The 18,139-nt window shown below is 38.8% G+C and overlaps 1 protein-coding gene across 1 annotated transcript in view; it reads right to left on the bottom strand.

The window, feature by feature from the left end:
• Positions 1–18,139, bottom strand: part of SUCLG2 (succinate-CoA ligase GDP-forming subunit beta) — a 264,516-nt gene that overhangs the window by 132,907 nt on the left and 113,470 nt on the right. The gene's annotated exons all lie outside the window — the stretch shown is intronic.

Below are 18,139 nucleotides of genomic sequence, written 5' to 3'. Positions count from 1 at the left end.
AGTTTGGTATTGAACCAAATATCTGTATTACTGAACTGGTTTTTATTCAGCATTGCTCTTTCAAAATATAATACTTTCTAAACACAAAATGTATTACTCTACATGCCAATACTACAGCGAGATGACTACTGCCATGATCATCTATTTTGAATCAATAACACTGGAGCTTTGGGGGGAAATATGATTTCTATGATTCACTGACAAGCAATATTGGAATATTTAGTTTTCAGCACAACTGCATTGCGTAATTTTGAGCATAGTGATCACCTTTCACGAGGTTTGATAGAATTCTTAACAGAAGAAAGTAAATGTATTTCAGATTTACCTATTACAAATGGAAGGCATGGAGAAAGGGGAGGGGGAGGTAAGAGAAGAGCTGAAAGATACTATGAAAAGATGAATCTTAATGAAGAACATACAATTATAGGGTGATAATGGAGACTCAAGTGGCAATTTCCCAAAGGAAATGAGCTAACATCCCTGTTTTCATTACAACTCCAGAACCCGAACCTGAAGATGGTGAATTACTCATCTTCAATCATGACTGTAATATCTCCTACAGACTGACTTACCTATTTCCTTTGATTGTGACTAGGTCACTCACTGTGAAGAAGACTGATTCTGAGATCAAACAACGATTTCAACTTTCAATAACTCTGACAAGGGCTCACAAACACTGAGATAGAGAATTTTAAACATATGAGGTGTCGGAGTAAGTCATTTCACCATTGGTCACATCCCTACACTGAAACAGAATTGGAGATACTTGACTCTGTATCAGTATGCTACTTAGAGACTTAAAGACTTAAATTATATCAAAGACTTAAATTACACATGATTTACAGATAGAAGTGATTTACAAATAGAAGCTTGGATTAAAGATCTAAATGTAAGACCAGAAACTATAAAACTCCTAGAGGAGAACATAGGCAAAACACTCTCCGACATAAATCACAGCAAGATCTTCTATGACCCACCTCCCAGAATATTGGAAATAAAAGGAAAAATAAACAAATGGGACCTAATGAAAATTAAAAGCTTTTGCACAACAAAGGAAACTATAAGTAAGGTGAAAAGACAGCCCTCAGATTGGGAGAAAATAATAACAAATGAGGAAACAGACAAAGGATTAATCTCAAAAATATACAAGCAACTCCTGAAGCTCAATTCCAGAAAAATAAACGACCCAATCAAAAAATGGGCCAAAGAACTAAACAGACATTTCTCCAAAGAAGACATACAGATGGCTAACAAACACATGAAAAGATGCTCAACATCACTCATCATCAGAGAAATGCAAATCAAAACCACAATGAGGTACCATTACACGCCAGTCAGGATGGCTGCTATCCAAAAGTCTACAAGCAATAAATGCTGGAGAGGGTGTGGAGAAAAGGGAACCCTCTTACACTGTTGGTGGGAATGCAAACTAGTACAGCCACTATGGAAAACAGTGTGGAGATTTCTTAAAAAACTGGAAATAGAACTGCCATATGACCCAGCAATACCACTTCTGGGCATACACACTGAGGAATCCAGATCTGAAAGAGACACGTGCACCCCAATGTTCATCGCAGCACTGTTTATAATAGCCAGGACATGGAAGCAACCTAGATGCCCATCAGCAGATGAATGGATAAGGAAGCTGTGGTACATATACACCATGGAATATTACTCAGCCGTTAAAAAGAATTCATTTGAATCAGTTCTAATGAGATGGATGAAACTGGAGCCCATTATACAGAGTGAAGTAAGTCAGAAAGATAAAGAACATTACAGTATACTAACACATATATACGGAATTTAGATAGATGGTGGCGATAACCCTATATGCAAAACAGAAAAAGAGACACAGAAATACAGAACAGACTTTTGAACTCTGGGGGAGAACGTGAGGGTGGGATGTTTTGAAAGAACAGCATGTATATTATCTATGGTGAAACGGACCACCAGCCCAGGTGGGATACATGAGTCAGGTGCTCGGGCCTGGTGCACTGGGAGGACCCTGAGGAGTCGGGTGGGGAGGGAGGTGGGAGGGGGGATCGGGATGGGGAATACATGTAACTGTATGGCTGATTCATGTCAATGTATGACAAAACCCACTGAAATGTTGTGAAGTGATTGGCCTCCAACTAATAAAATAATATTAAAAAAAAAAAAAAAAAAAAAAAACATAAACCTCAAAAAAAAAAAAAAAAAAAAAAAAAAAAGGGCCAAAGAACTAAACAGACATTTCTCCAAAGAAGACATACAGATGGCTAACAAACACATGAAAAGATGCTCAACATCACTCATCATCAGAGAAATGCAAATCAAAACCACAATGAGGTACCATTACACGCCAGTCAGGATGGCTGCTATCCAAAAGTCTACAAGCAATAAATGCTGGAGAGGGTGTGGAGAAAAGGGAACCCTCTTACACTGTTGGTGGGAATGCAAACTAGTACAGCCACTATGGAAAACAGTGTGGAGATTTCTTAAAAAACTGGAAATAGAACTGCCATATGACCCAGCAATACCACTTCTGGGCATACACACTGAGGAATCCAGATCTGAAAGAGACACGTGCACCCCAATGTTCATCGCAGCACTGTTTATAATAGCCAGGACATGGAAGCAACCCAGATGCCCATCGGCAGATGAATGGATAAGGAAGCTGTGGTACATATACACCATGGAATATTATTCAGCCGTTAAAAAGAATTCATTTGAATCAGTTCTAATGAGATGGATGAAACTGGAGCCCATTATACAGAGTGAAGTAAGCCAGAAAGATAAAGAACATTACAGCATACTAACACATATATACGGAATTTAGATAGATGGTAGCGATAACCCTATATGCAAAACAGAAAAAGAGACACAGAAGTACAGAACAGACTTTTGAACTCTGGGGGAGAACGTGAGGGTGGGATGTTTTGAAAGAACAGCATGTATATTATCTATGGTGAAACAGACCACCAGCCCAGGTGGGATGCATGAGTCAAGTGCTCGGGCCTGGTGCACTGGGAGGACCCTGAGGAGTCGGGTGGAGAGGGAGGTGGGAGGGGGGATCGGGATGGGGAATACGTGTAACTATATGGCTGATTCATGTCAAAGTATGACAAAACCCACTGAAATGTTGTGAAGTGATTGGCCTCCAACTAATAAAATAATATTAAAAAAAAAAAAAAAAAAAGAAGCAAAAGATGAAAATAAGACTCTCCAGTACAGGGGTTTTACGATACAAACATGAAGTTGTCCAGGGAGAGATTATTTTACATTAAAATATTCTTCACTGATAAGGCTTTTTTCTGTAAGTTCTAAATCTTAATTTCCCACTGAATATGATAGTCAATTAACTTCACATTATCTAAAATAATTCCTTCATTTGGACACTGGGGAGGCATGATAATGCTCACTTGAACAGTTTATTGATTATAAAGGAGATAATAATATTATCTTAACATGAAACAGTTTTACTTTCAAGGGAATCATTTTAACTTGAGTTCCTATAAAACTGGGTTTCCCAGGTGGCACAGTGGTAAAAGAATCCACCTGGAGATGCAAGAGACACAGGTATGATCCCCAAGTCTACTTGAGTTCCTATAAAACTGGGTTTCCCAGGTGGCACAGTGGTAAAAGAATCCACCTGGAGATGCAAGAGACACAGGTATGATCCCCAAGTCTGCAAGATTCCCTGGAGGAGGAAACAGCTACCTACTCCTGTATTCTTGCTTGGAGAAGTCCATGGAGAGAGGAGCCTGGCGGGCTACAGTCCATGGAGTTGCAAAGAGTCGGAAACAATTGAGCATGCGCGCGCGCGCACACACACACACACACACACACACACACACACACACACACACACACACACACACACACACACACAATTCCTAAATTAGTTTGATAAAAAAAAAATACTGTATATGTAACACTACGTTATAGGCTTCATTAAAATCTATAATGATAAATTAGCTTATTCTTCTGACCTTGTCACTGGTGCTATTAATTATTTTAATAACCATTAATACACACTCCATTTATGATAAAAATTTCAAAGCTAGATAAAAATTACCTCCAGAAAGGCTTTATTCAGTTGTAATATCTTACCTTTTCTATCCTTTAACACTTATAAACCAATCTTTCATTTTGCCTACTAGATTAAAAGATATGTTTCTGAAAGAAAGGTTAAGGATAGAACTTCCTGTCACTGATGGCAAAATTAACATGATCTTATTTAAGCACATGTAGCAAAAAAAAAAAAAAAAAAAATGTCTAATACTCTAAGACTGAAACCACAGGGCATTAAACAAACCTTCTGCAAATGAAACCACTTGGGAAAAAAGAGACAATCTTTCAGAACAAACAAGTTTCTTCAGAAAAAGAAATCTCCAGAAGAAATCTCTATGCAGATTATGGTAGGAATTAATGATATACACTAGTAATAAAAATACCTGTGTAACATTTGTAACATCAACATATCCTGGAAATAGTCACAGATGATGAAAAGCATTTATGAATACCAACAGCATTTCTACAGTGTTTTGTGGTACACTTGAAAGGAAAGAATGATAAAAGAAAACTAGCTATTAAAAAAATCATTTTTTTCCCTGACTTTTAAGGCAAAGATGTGTTCAGTCAAGGTTCAATTAGGGAAGCAGAACTACCATGAGTTATGGATAAGAGACTTATTACAGGAATTAAAGCTGAACTTGTAAAAGATACTGAGGAAGGGAAGATGTGAAAGTGGAAGTTGAAGAATCGCAAGAGTCACCAACCAGCCAATCAGAGAAGCCAGCATATCCAGACTCACGGAGAAGGGTATGGGACTTGTGGCCAAGTGGGTTTGTGTTCATGGTGATCAGCAAGGTCAGCAATTGAGGAAAATTGTTGCACATGGAGCACAGAACAGCAAAGACAGGTTGAACCCTCTTGCCAGCATGTCTACATTTGCCCATCACTGTATCACAGAGTAACAGCTGCATTCCAAATTCTGTGCAATCCCATATCTAGCCAATTCTAACGTGAATTATACAGGGAAGGAGATTCTGCGAGACAGAGTTTCACCTTAACCAAGCTGACGCAGTATAAATCACCAGAGCTAATAATAAAGGCATCAAAAGGCAAAGACCATGACTGCTGGCAGGTTCAGAACTAACATTTTTGACAGTTTCCAGAGAACATATCCTGGGCAAGAGTATATCCCAGCTTCAGAGGCAGACAACTGGAAGCTACTTGATAATACAAAAGTACAAGGGGATCAATCTCTTGTTGATCTGAACCAGTGATGAACAAGGAGGAAAAGGTGGCGATTCCTGGAATTGATATGGGAAGATAAACTCACAAAGGTTTTATTTTCAGAGCCAAGTGGAAAGATTATAACATTTAAAACGTATATAACATATACATTGCCTGGTTGCATCCACATTAAAAGATGTTTCCTTCACTTTCAGAGCAACACTACTAGTATTCTGAGATTTTTCACTTTCATGATTAGAAATTTTGTCTGTTCACTATCTTGTCTTATTTAAATCCATCCTCTATCTGGCTCTCCACTTGGTGAGAGATGGTCTCAAGCACTACTGTCCCCACCGCCTGTTTGCTGTTCTCCTTCTGCTGCCATGGTCTACTGGCCACACTGCCACCAGTTTCCCCTACTCAAGAAAGACTCCAAACTTCTCACAGGTGGGTCCCCTCTGGGGAACTTCTCAAGCAAGTGGGACTGTGTCCTCTGGGACGCAGTCTCCAGGGGAGACCAGGATCAATCAAACCTGACAATCCTGTGCCCTGGGAGCTGTAGCTCCTGCTGGTCAGCCGTCCCCTTTCCTTACAGAGATCTCACAAGAACCCTGCATTTTTCTAAGCCACTCTGCTCTTTAGGGACCCTTTATCCAGACAGGCCCTGATTTTCCAATTGCAGAATACATTCAAAATCCTTCTCACAGACTCTCGAGTCCAATGCAAATCAAGGAATAGTACTGGGCATCTGTTCTATGCTTCTGAAAAATTCATGATGGTTAAGAAACCTGGAATGTTCTAAGACAATTAGGAGGTCCATCTGTCCAATATGCACAGAACACCCTTTGATAGAGCAATCCTAATTCTGTGAAAATCGACCACAGAAATAAGAATTTTCACTGCAATGTAACTATAAGAGGGAAACAGTGAAAACAACCAAAATGTCCATCAGTATTTGAACATGTGGGATTGGAAAAACAAATTGTACATACCGGTATGATGAAATAATACAAATACTATATATATTTATTAGGGTCCCTGGGGGCTCAGTGGTAAAGAATCCACCTGCCAAGCAGCAGTTGTGGGTTCGATCCCTGGGTTGGGAAAATCCCCTGGAGTAGGAAATGACAACCCTCTCCAGTGTTCTTGCCTGGAGAATTCCACGGTCAGAGGAACTTGGCAGGCTATAGACCATGGAGTCACAAAGAGTCAGACATGACTTAGTGACTAAACAACATGATTTAAGTAAATATTTATGCAAAAACATGGGGAAATATCCACAGACACTATAAGCTTTTAAACTGAGCTAACAATATTTAAAAATAAATATTCACTTTTGTGAATAGTTATACAGTCATAATGAAATCTAACTGGACAGTAATCAAATTATTAACTAAGATTATCTTAAGGAGGTAACGAGGAGTATTATTGGTACCTTTCAGTACTGATGCAAATTTTTGGCAATTATCATGGGCTGTCATAAAAAAATAAAACTGAGACTTTAAAAATGTGAGATAAATATAGGCAGTTATTTATAGTGGTTTGTCTTGAATATTTAAATGTTCCTTTCTGCATGAGTCTTTATAGGTTTTCTCTGTGGGGTCAGGGATGTCTATATTTGAGCAGGCCTCCAGAAAACACCTTCAAGAAACATGGCTCATAATCTTACAATGTGACCTCCTAAAGTGTCAGGCAAGAAAACTGACAGCAAAAGAAAAATGTTTTGCCTTTTTAAGACATCTATTGAGCACCTAAGGGAATACAAAAATTTTAAAAAGCCATAGTCACTGCCTTTCAGAAACCTAAAATCTACTGAAGGAAAGAGATACAAACAAAGAATTACTGAAAAATATGAATGCTTTCATAAATGGCAAGAATTAAGGACAGTGAGAAGGGAGAACAGTGTCAAGTTAAACAGGGCAGAAGAGAGAACAGAAGAACCATGGAGAGAAGAGCTGTGAGTTTTCTAGGTAGATAAAGCCAGGGAGTGAATATACCAATGGGTAAATAGCTAAGAAAGGCTACTCTGCTATACTTACTTGGCTGTTGCAGTTACCTATTTAAATTAGAAACCACTATAGCACTGCTTCAAATAAACCAGTCAAGCATGCCAAGGATTCAGCACTCAAATTTCTGATTTCAGATCTTTAGAAAAACTCTACATATTAAAGTTTATTTCTCCATACTCAAGAAAAGCATATAACTGAAAAAAACACATATATTATCTTTGTTAAATTTAGTTGTTTTGTCCTAAGTGCTTTTAAGATCTCTAATAATTTTATCACGGTGGTTTTTAAAAAGCCCCCAATCAGGCACACTTTCAAAGAGGGTTGTGAAAGCTTCCAAGGGGTCAGTGAGATTCAACTAAGCAGCTGTTTAATGATAGCAAGGGTTAAGTATATGTCCACCCCCTCCTAACCTACAAATAAACACATATTCCAGACTTAATATTAGAACCATCCTAATGCCTGAGATATAAAATTCCAAACACCGGGTTGGTGATGTTGCTATAAAAAGGAACTCAGGGGGGTTTTATTTTCCATTTTAAAGTGCTGAAGTACTGGATGACACTCCGGAGCAGTGTCAGGGGATGACAGAAACAGGGGATGACCCACACCCAAGAGAGATGAAAAACCTCAGAATCACTTTCCCATGATACATACATCTACTGTGCTCCAGCATAATTTATTATGTAGCTTTCAAATTGCACTGAGTTTTAAACTGCAATGTCTTACTCTTTTATTGCCTGTCTTGATCCATTCATTGTGTCTGAAGTCTTAAGTCTATTGCTTGAATGTTAGAATGTTAAACACAGGGAAGACTTATCCTATGGGATGAAATCAAGCAATTACCCTGAACTGGGAAGAGTTTATATTTGGCTGACTTTTGAGGCCTGAGAAATAATTACTTCTTCCTTTTCCTGCAATGCCAGCTTTCTTCGGTTTTCTTCCTTCCTTTCTGTGTTTCCTTCTTCTTCCCCATCCTTCCTTCCTCCTTTGATCTTTCCCTGTATTATTTCCAATTTTTGTTAAGTGCAAGTTCAATTATATCTAAAGATAACTAACTTCAGTTTCAACAGTTCATTTCAACAGCCAGAAGATAAGGACTAACTTTAAATTTCACCTCCCATCACACCTTCCTCAGAACCACTCCCCAAAAAGGTTTAATGCACTTAAATTCCTCAGAATTGTTGTACTCATCACTAACATGATCTATACCTGACCTCAGAAGTCACAGAGCCAGAAACTACTTTCTTAGACTGTCTTCAGAATAACCTTTCTGATGATCTTTGAAGCATTCAAATTAGGATGGTCTCTTCTGGAACTTCCTGAATCATTAAAAAAAAAATGCCTGGTTTGAGTAAGAATTCATACCATAATGATCCAGGCCAAGTATTACAAACAAGACATTAAAGAGGGATGGAATGTGGGGGATGTCTCAAAAGGGAAAGATATATATATACACACACACAACTGAAGTGACTTAGCAGCAATATATTTATATATATGTCTCATTATGACTGATTTGCATTGATGGGCAGCAAAGACTACAACAAGCTGTAAAGCAATTATCCTCCAATTTCAAAAAGAAGAAAGTAAAGAATTAACAAGCTAATGTGCACTTTACCTCTTGGGGGAAAGAGCTAACACAGTCTTTTGAGTTGAGTTTGGAACTGTAAAGCCCAAAACAGTAAAACACCAGCATCAGTATGTGGTAAAAGAGTTGGGATCAAGATGCAGTAAAAGAAAATTCTGGCAGGTTTTAAGTAGTTCTCCAATTGTATTAGTCTGCCAGACAAATCAAATCCTGTTTCACACTTGACCCACCAAGCAGTCCTATATAAGGATACCCTCTGGAATCCCAATCATTAGGAGACATTTAGACTCAAGATTCAGATTTCATTATGGCAGCTGGAAAGTCAGCAGAATAAATCTATTCCTCCTGCCCACCAATCTCTCCTTCAAAATGTAGCCAGCATTTGTTCTATTCTCCCACTCTCCCTCACCATCGCAGTTTTTGGGCGTTTTTTTTTGTTTGTTTGTTTTTGTTTTTACTGTTTTTTACCTTAATTTTCAGGAGTATGATATTAGACACTTGGAAGTAAACAGCACATCCACAGAATTACCTGAAATATTCCTTTCATCCCCCCACTGCTGGTGGTCCTAAATCCAGCTGCAGCTTTTTCCAGGTCCCTGACCCTTTCTCTTTGCCTCACAGTAGGAGTTTGGAACAGGCTGTCACAATGCATAAACATGATTTCACTGTGGGGACGAAAGGAGATCGTGCCACCCTAGACGAATTTCCCAGGTATCTGTCCATAAAGTTAAAACATGACAACCTCAAAATACAATGCCTTGGCCGTACACAAAGGGAACAATTTTTGTGATGAATTAAGTCAACGTCAACCCGAGAATACTACAAAGTCTAACAAAGCAGATGCTACCCTTCCTCTGAAGAGCCCTCTAGTTCAAAGCAGACACCACACCGAAGGGGAGCCACAGAGCTGGGGAGGAGCTCTGTCACCCTGAGTGAAGCCACGCTCGGCTTGCCCACTCACGCTCCTCACACCTTCTCTAGTGGCTACACACACCATGATACAGAATGAGACGGCCTCATTCCTCTGGAAACGACCAAGAGAGAGTGCCAGACACATAGTGGGCCCTCAGCATAAGGTCATTCATTTATAATCACCACTTCTTCTGCACTGTGGAATTACCATCACAGTATTTATCAGGTGTTTACTGTGGGGTAAGATTTGTGCTAAGTGTATTCATTACTCACACTGAAAAACTTCACCAAGGCTGAAATATCTGGAGTCACACAGCTAGCAAGAAGCAGAGTCAGAATGTTTCAGCAAGAAAAATAATTCTATAGACTGTGCTTTAGCTCTTCCACATAGAGCCCTGTTATTGGGTTTTCCCCTCCAAACATTTTGTTATTAAAATTACCAACCACATTTTAAAATAAAGTTGAACTACAAGTAAACATCTACATACTCACCACTTGAATTCTTTAGCTGCTAACATTTAACTACATTTGCTTTATTCCAAATCTCTCCATCCATCACAGTTCATCTTATTTTTTCAAGCATTTCAAAGTAAGTTGCAGGCGTCAGTGCAGTTCCCCTCAGCACTCCCATCAGTAACTAAAGCCAATACTTGTTTACAGTTCCTTTTTGGCAAGAGAGAAAATTTCCATACAGTCAAATGCCCAACTCTGAAATGTACTATTCCATAGATTTTGACAAATGCATCTACTTCTGTGACTCATTCAGAAAATATACTGTTTTCCAATCAGGAAATATACTGTTATTTATGACAGCATATTACAAGAGTGTCCTTGGGACAAAATATCAAAATAGAGCAGCACTGACAATGGGGATGTTGTCTCTTACTGAATTTTCATTGAAACATAACAAAATGTTAAAATTCTTAGACCAACAGCACAAAGATCCATGCCTGGCCTATAACAGGCCACCAACAGTCCAACAGCTATTGGACTATTCACGGGAGTATAAAAAGCAATCAGTTCCCCACTACCCACCCCACCACCTGCAAATCAGAATTCTACTTGAAACATTCCTAGTCAGAGTTAGTAGCATGCAAAGCGCTGATTTCAAGAGCGTTTTTTTTTTTTTTTTTTTAACCACAAGCATAAAGAACTTTTTGAAAACAATTAATTATTTTAAAATATGAACTTTTCCAGCACTGATATTTCGGAAGTTCAGGGACGCTTCCAACAATAGCTGCACCAAATGTGTTTGCCTGCACCATGCGTGTCCTGGTATTTTGGACTGGTTATTTCATTTTGAAAAGGGAAGTGAATTCTCCTGGGTATTCTTGCAACCTCCAGAAAAGCCAGGATGATGTTTCAAGCCTTGGTCTGATGCTTAAGTGATGAAGTGATGAAAAGGACTATCTTCAACCCAAAGCTTTTCTAGGCCATCAATGTCACTGTCACTGTCACTGCCTGAAGCTTAACATATTGGGATTCGAGACTTTCCCTAAGCAGCCAAGGTTTCTGAAAGAAAACCACTAGAAAGTATTTAGAAGAGAAAAGGCAAAACACATCTATGTTAAAACCTAGAGCACATTATTCATTTGTAAACTGTGAAAAATACAGATAAAAATGCTTTTATCCAAAAAAAGTCTGAAATGACAAAAAGTCTGTATCAACAGTTACCTCTGTGGGGTCAAGTTTCAAATGATTTTTACTTTCTTCTTTACAGCCATGATATTACTTATCCTTTTAACAATGACTGCTTATGCCTTTTATAATCAGAGGAAAATTATTCTCAGATTTAAATAAAAGATATATTTATGTTCCCTAGTAAGAACAATAACATTATTGCTAAGTAGGGTGGGGTGGTAAGAGCAGTAAAGCTTTTGCAATAAATATATATATACCTATATATATATATAGGTAATATACCAAACTATTAACTGATTATTTGGAGAGGGAGAGATTACCAGTAATTTTTTTCTTCATTTTGACTACAGATATGCTACAAAGAACATGTATAATTTCTGTAAATGGGGGAAATAATAGTTCATTTTCTAAACACATTTATCACACATTGATTACACTGGTGCCTGAGATGTACACAGAATGCTGCCATTCAGCTTTACTGGGCTTGGCACCCCTTCTTCACTTCATAAGCAGTATGGCTTGGAATTGAGGATGAAGGCAAGACTCAGCCTCTTCTCAATGCAGCAACTAATCTTCCAGTTCAAAGTCAGCCATGGTGTTCCTTGGGGCCTGGAGACTCACACATCTGTGCTTTCCAGAATTAACTGTATCGGATCCATGCAAGAAACATAAAGATTCATCCCTGTGACATTCAGAATAAGTCACTGGGTCTTAAGTCACCAATTTCCTTACGGGCTACATACAGGGGTCAAGTGCCCTCTTCAAGTGCCCTTCAGATGTATGTGCGGAAAACTAGAGCATCTTCTTTCTATGTACTTAATCTATCATCTGTCTTAAGCCCCATTCAAAGAAGAAAACATGTTGGAGATGATCAGAGTACATGGGTAAGTTAATGAGCCACTGGTCAGATGGCCTTGGATCACAAATCGGGCCTTTTTCCTCACCAGCCAACTGAGTGATCTTGGCTGAAGAAAGCAGAACCTCAATGTTCTCATCTATGAAATGAAGTTCATAAATGTAGCCCTTACCTTTGAAAGTTTCTATGAGTATTAAATGCTAGGAAGTTGGCATTGTGTGGGAGCAGGGGGTGGGGGGAGTATATAAGGTATGTTAAGTTACTTATTTAACACAATATCTGGCTTACATTCTCACTTACATTCACATCTTAAGTTTCAAATAAAAAATAGATAGTAGATGGTGATGATAAAGATGAATATGCTGTACACTGGGCAAAAATGTTTCATAGTAAGAAATCTAGTCTTACCAATTTTTATAAGTCTTAAGATATCAATGTCTTTTTTTCCCAATCATTCAGAAATGATCAATAAAACGTACTCATGGTTGATGAGAACATAGTAGTTCAAATCAAGCTTTAAAACGTCAGATACAAGAGAAGCTCACATTTACAGACACTTAGCACTTCCCTGTCCCCTCCCAGATGGACTACAGCTGTTGTAAGAAAACCGTCTCTGGATCCCAGATAGGATTTCCCTGCCACACATGCACGCTGTTTTTATTTACATTTGGATAGTTTAGTTCCAACGCCTGCATGTTTCCTTACTTTTTGCTTTTTGATATCCATGACTGTAGCCTGGAATGAGTGGCCCTGGCCCATCTACCACATTTCCTGGCAGAGAACATGTCGCTTGACTCCATCTGGAGTTGCTCAACTTCAGGCCTCATTAGCAGGCTGAGGCTTGTACCAGCACAACACATCCCTCCCCCAGCATTGATGCTGGGTCCGTTCCAACCCTGTGGCAGCCTGCAGGGGAGGGAAAATGAGCTGGGAAGCAAACTAGACACGGAGTCTGGCTGGCATTTTGGACACTGGGGGCAGGACACATGGCTCTCTGTCCTTCAGTGTCATCACTGCTGTTGTCATTATTGTTACTATGGTGGTTGAGCTGTTGTACATGTCATAAAGACATCACATTCTCAGCACTGACTGTCTACCAAGAATTATTCAAAGGACTTTATACACTTCATCTCATTTAATCTTCACATTAGTTCTCTGCATAAGATACTAGTCCAGGATATCAGGACACTGAAACTCAGAGAAATAAAATCCCTTGTCTAAGATCACACAGCTGTAAATTCCAGAGCACAGGCTCAGGCCAGAGGAGAAGATCCACCAACACCACCTGAGCATGACCTGCTACTACTACCCTTGCCCATTCACACTGCGGGAGTGAATGAGCTTGTGAGGGTGTGATATCATAATGGTCACAGAGAAGGCAAGTCAAGCACTTCCAATGTGACCAGAATCCCTGACCATGAGTTATGGGGTCTGTCAAGTACAGAGAAGAAAACGTGATGACCCAATAAGAGCAACAATAAGAAATACTGCCCATTTTGAGTCAAAGGAAAGGCTATGCCCATCAAGTAGCTCACAAGTATTAACAGTTTCATGGACAATCCTTTCGACTGTCTACACACTCAAATCTTTTTGTGATGTATTATACCTTTCCAAATAGGGAAAGGAGTATGACAAGGCTCTATACTGTCACCCTACTTATTTAACTTATATGCAGAGTACATCATGAGAAACGCTGGGCTGGATGAAGCACAAGCTGGAATCAAGATTGCTGGGAGAAATTATTAATAACCTCAGATATGCAGATGACACCACCCTTATGGCAGAAAGTGAAGAACTAAAGAGCCTCTTGATAAAAGTGAAAGAGGAGAGTGAAAAAGGTGACTTAAAGCTCAACATTCAGAAAACTAAGATCATGGCATCTGGTCCCATCACTTCATGGCAAATAGATGGGAAAACAGTGGAAACAGTGACAGACTTTATTTTCTTGAGTTCCAAAATCACTGCAGATGATGACTGCAGCCATGAAATTAAAAGACACTTACTCCTTAAAAGAAAAGTTATGACCAACCTCAACAGCATATTAAAAAGCAGAAACATTACTTTGGCAACAAACATCCATCTAGTCAAGGCTATGGTTTTTCCTGTAGTCACATATGGATGTGAGAGTTGGACTATTAAGAAAGGTGGTAACAATAACCCTGTATGCGAGACAGCAAGAGAGACACAGATGTACTGAACAGTCTTTTGGACTCTGTGGGAGAGGGTGAGGGTGGGATGGTATGGGAGAATGGCATTGAAACATGTAAATTATCACATGTGAGACGAATTGCAAGTCCAAGTTCGATGCATGATGCAGGATGCTTGGGGCTGGTGCACTGGGATAACCCAGAGGGATGGGGTGGGGAGGGAGGTGGGTGGGGAACTCAGGATGGGGAACACATGTACACCCATGGTGGATTCAAGTCAATGTATGGCAAAACCAATACAGTGTTGTAAAGTAAAATAAATAAATAATTTAAATAAAAAGAAAAAAGCAAAGAAAGCTGAGCACCGAAGGATTGATACTTTTGAACTGTGGTGTTGGAGAAGACTCTTGAGAGTCCCTTGGACTACAAGGAGATCCAACCAGGCGATCCTAAAGGAAATCAGTCCTGAATATCCATTGGAAGGACTGTCGCTGAAGCTCAAATTCCAATACTTTGGCCCCCTGATGCAAAGAACTGACTCATTTGAAAAGACCCTGATGCTGGTAAAGACTGAAGTCGGCAGAAGGGGATGACAGAGGATGAGATGGCTGGATGGCATCACCGACTCAATGGACATGAGTTTGAGTAAACTCCGGGAGTTGGTGATGGACAGGGAGGCTTGGTGTGCTGCAGTCCATGGGGTCACAAAGAGTCGGACACGACTGAGTGACTGAACTGAGCTGATATCTGATCATCTTGCAATAAAACAAAGTCTACTCTATCAGTGTATTTTTCTGTATTTTTCTTATCATCATTATTATTTTTTTAAAGACAGTAGTCTGGGTTGTTGGGGTGCAAAAGTCAAGACATAAATTCTATAAGGTCAAAAGCAACACTGGTCCTTCCTTCTCTGAGGCCACTGCTACTGGAGACAGAGATGCACACAACACAGAAAGGCCATCATGTGCATCAGGGTTCACTCCCCAGCATTCGCTACGGATCAACTCCTTTACTTAGCTGTACATAATCTTAAAAGTTACTTAACTTCTCTAAACTTCCCTTTGTAAAACAGAGAAGATATCAGTCAATCTCTTGGGTTAATTCAAACGTGCAATCCATGTGATTGCACGTTTAAACAACACTGGGCAATATAACAGGTGACTAAAGCATGTGACCTACTATAGGTTTGATGACATACATCCTCTGATTTGGTCTCACACATTCCCTAAATAAATGAATTAGCCTTCACGTTTTCCTCTACCAAATGTCACGGTTGTTTGAGCCTCTGCGAGGCAGCAAGCAATATAATGGGTGCTTTGCATCTACTATCTTTAATCCTTCCAATAATTCCAAAATTTAAAAATAGCTGTCCCCATTCTACAGAAGAAAACAGTGAATGGAGTTCAAAAGTTTTAAGTGATGTGTTATGGAGTATGACCTCCAGTCCATGCGTTTCCTCTTACAGTTTTCCATTCCAAGCAAGAAGGGGATGTGACTGTTATTTTGCTGCCCAGGACAGCTGCCCATTTTCTGAAGTCTGACAGTCCCCTATCTTTCCATGGCCCAGGGGGTATCGCCAGAAATCAGCTTTGGCAACCAGGCTCTGCCAGGACCACAGTCCTGTCCACCACAGATCTTTAGTTACAGCCACTGCAGGGGGAAAGGCTCCTCATGTCAGTGTGTTTGGAAGACCAAGGGTGGCTTTGCTGCAAAGAGTCCACCTGTGATTTTAAATGAAACATTTGCTTTGCTAAATAACAGGTTTTGTTTTTTTTAACTCATTTTTTATAAGCCTTTGAGTTCAACTTCTAGTTCTTAACATTCTACTACTTTAAAAATTTAACATTTACTTTCATGGTGGCTTTGATTAAGGTTCAAACAACTCAAGTTGGACATACTAAATTGCTCCTCAGCAATCAGTATCATTTACACATTTAATTTTTCTTAAACATTTTAAACTAAATTTATAAACTGAATGTATCCATTTTCTTTTCTCAAGCACTTCAACTGTCTGACTCAATGAGTAAAACCTTCTCAAGTACTAAACTGCACCAGTAATTCCCTAACAAATTAAAAGATTCAGTGGATCTTAAAACCATTGCAATACTATTTATAATCTTTGTCAAAAGCCTTATCTTTCAACATAAAATTTATAAGCAATTTCAATTACTAAATTAAACTTATAGAATTAATGTTTACACTGTTACTTGAATATGTCAAATTCTCTTAAACATTATGAACACAAAAACTAAAACAATATATACAGATAATGAATAACTGATTAGGATTAATCATATGAATTTTAGAAATTTCATCATCTGTTTGCTAAGGTATCTATCTACCTGGCTTAAAAGGACCATAACAACTAAGGAAATATTTTTCATAGTCTTTGTCGAAGATGAGATAACAAACGAGAGGAATGGAAGTTACATTCTTAGTCAGGGTGGGAGTGATTTTTCATATACTCCTGATGGTCAGTATAGAACTATTTTTAATAACTGCCAAGAGAAATGTGGACCCCAAGCAGGGTGGTCTCGTGGACTATATATGTAACCCAGAACCACTCAGGTAATACCACCAATCTAATTCTGCTGAATTCCATCTGATTTCAGCAGACAGAAGTTGGGCACCTTCTGTAGGGCTTTAACTATTATTTTCACTGACTACATATATGGTTTTGTGTTTTACATTTCTGGATTTTTTAAAAGCTTTTTAGGAATTTCAGTTGTCTTTTTATTGTTTGAGGATTTTAACACCATTCCATAAGATCCTTTATATTCTACTATAATTCCTTTAAATGTCTATAATGTTGTCACTTGATTCAAGGAGACTAAATTCAGCAATCACTGGACCTCTGTCAATTTGGTACTGGTCTCCTCTACACAATTCTTTACTGCCTCATGAATTCAGACTTTCTTTTTTTCTTTCTTGCCTAGCAGAGGTAGTATTAGATTTAGGCTTAGCCGTTCAGGGACCAAAAAATGTTAAACAATAATTTTGAAATTTTCAATAAGATAGTTTATTTTTCTTTCACAGAAAGTCCCAAAGAGAGTTGTCAAGAACTGGTATCACAATTCCCTCAACATACCATTTTGACTTCATGGTCAAATTGGTAGCCACTGGCTATAACCAAATCATAAGCCTATGTAGTTAGTTTTGCCAGAGATTGGGAAACACGGTCTCTGCTCCAGGTAGCCATGTGCTTATTAGTGAAACACTAATAGCCCCCACGTACCCGAAAACAAGGGGCGCTGAGGGGAGAAGAGGACTGTCAGGAAGGTACTGGCACACCCCTGCTGGAGCATGAGAATAGTTACTGAAGGAGGGGAAGAGATGCCTCAAACAGACAGGTCAACAGGATACCTGACAGCACCCCAGGACTATAAAGACATCGGAAGGTGGCAGGCAGTGCTCAGACAGTAGAGTTCCATCCGGTCATATCCATAGGTTACAATCAACTGTGGACACAAATTTATAATTGAATTAAATATTTTTATTTAATTATATTAATTATATTAAATATAATTAAAGATAATGAGAGCCACATTTCTCTCTGTTGAAGAAGGGTATTTCCAAATATGGAAAGGGGAGGCTAGAAAGATTCAAGGTTTGGATTAGAATTACTGACATAAACACAAGGTTTTTTGTAACATACACAGACAAAGAAATGGTTATTGATATATGAGTGTTTGTAAATGTGTGTAGCATATAGAGCAGAATGAATATATAATTTTACATATCTATATATTTGTACATGTGTACATGC

The sequence above is a fragment of the Muntiacus reevesi genome, chromosome 4 (assembly GCF_963930625.1).
Source record: "Muntiacus reevesi chromosome 4, mMunRee1.1, whole genome shotgun sequence".
Classification (NCBI taxonomy): domain Eukaryota; kingdom Metazoa; phylum Chordata; class Mammalia; order Artiodactyla; family Cervidae; genus Muntiacus; species Muntiacus reevesi.
This window is presented reverse-complemented; position numbering and strand designations above follow the sequence as displayed.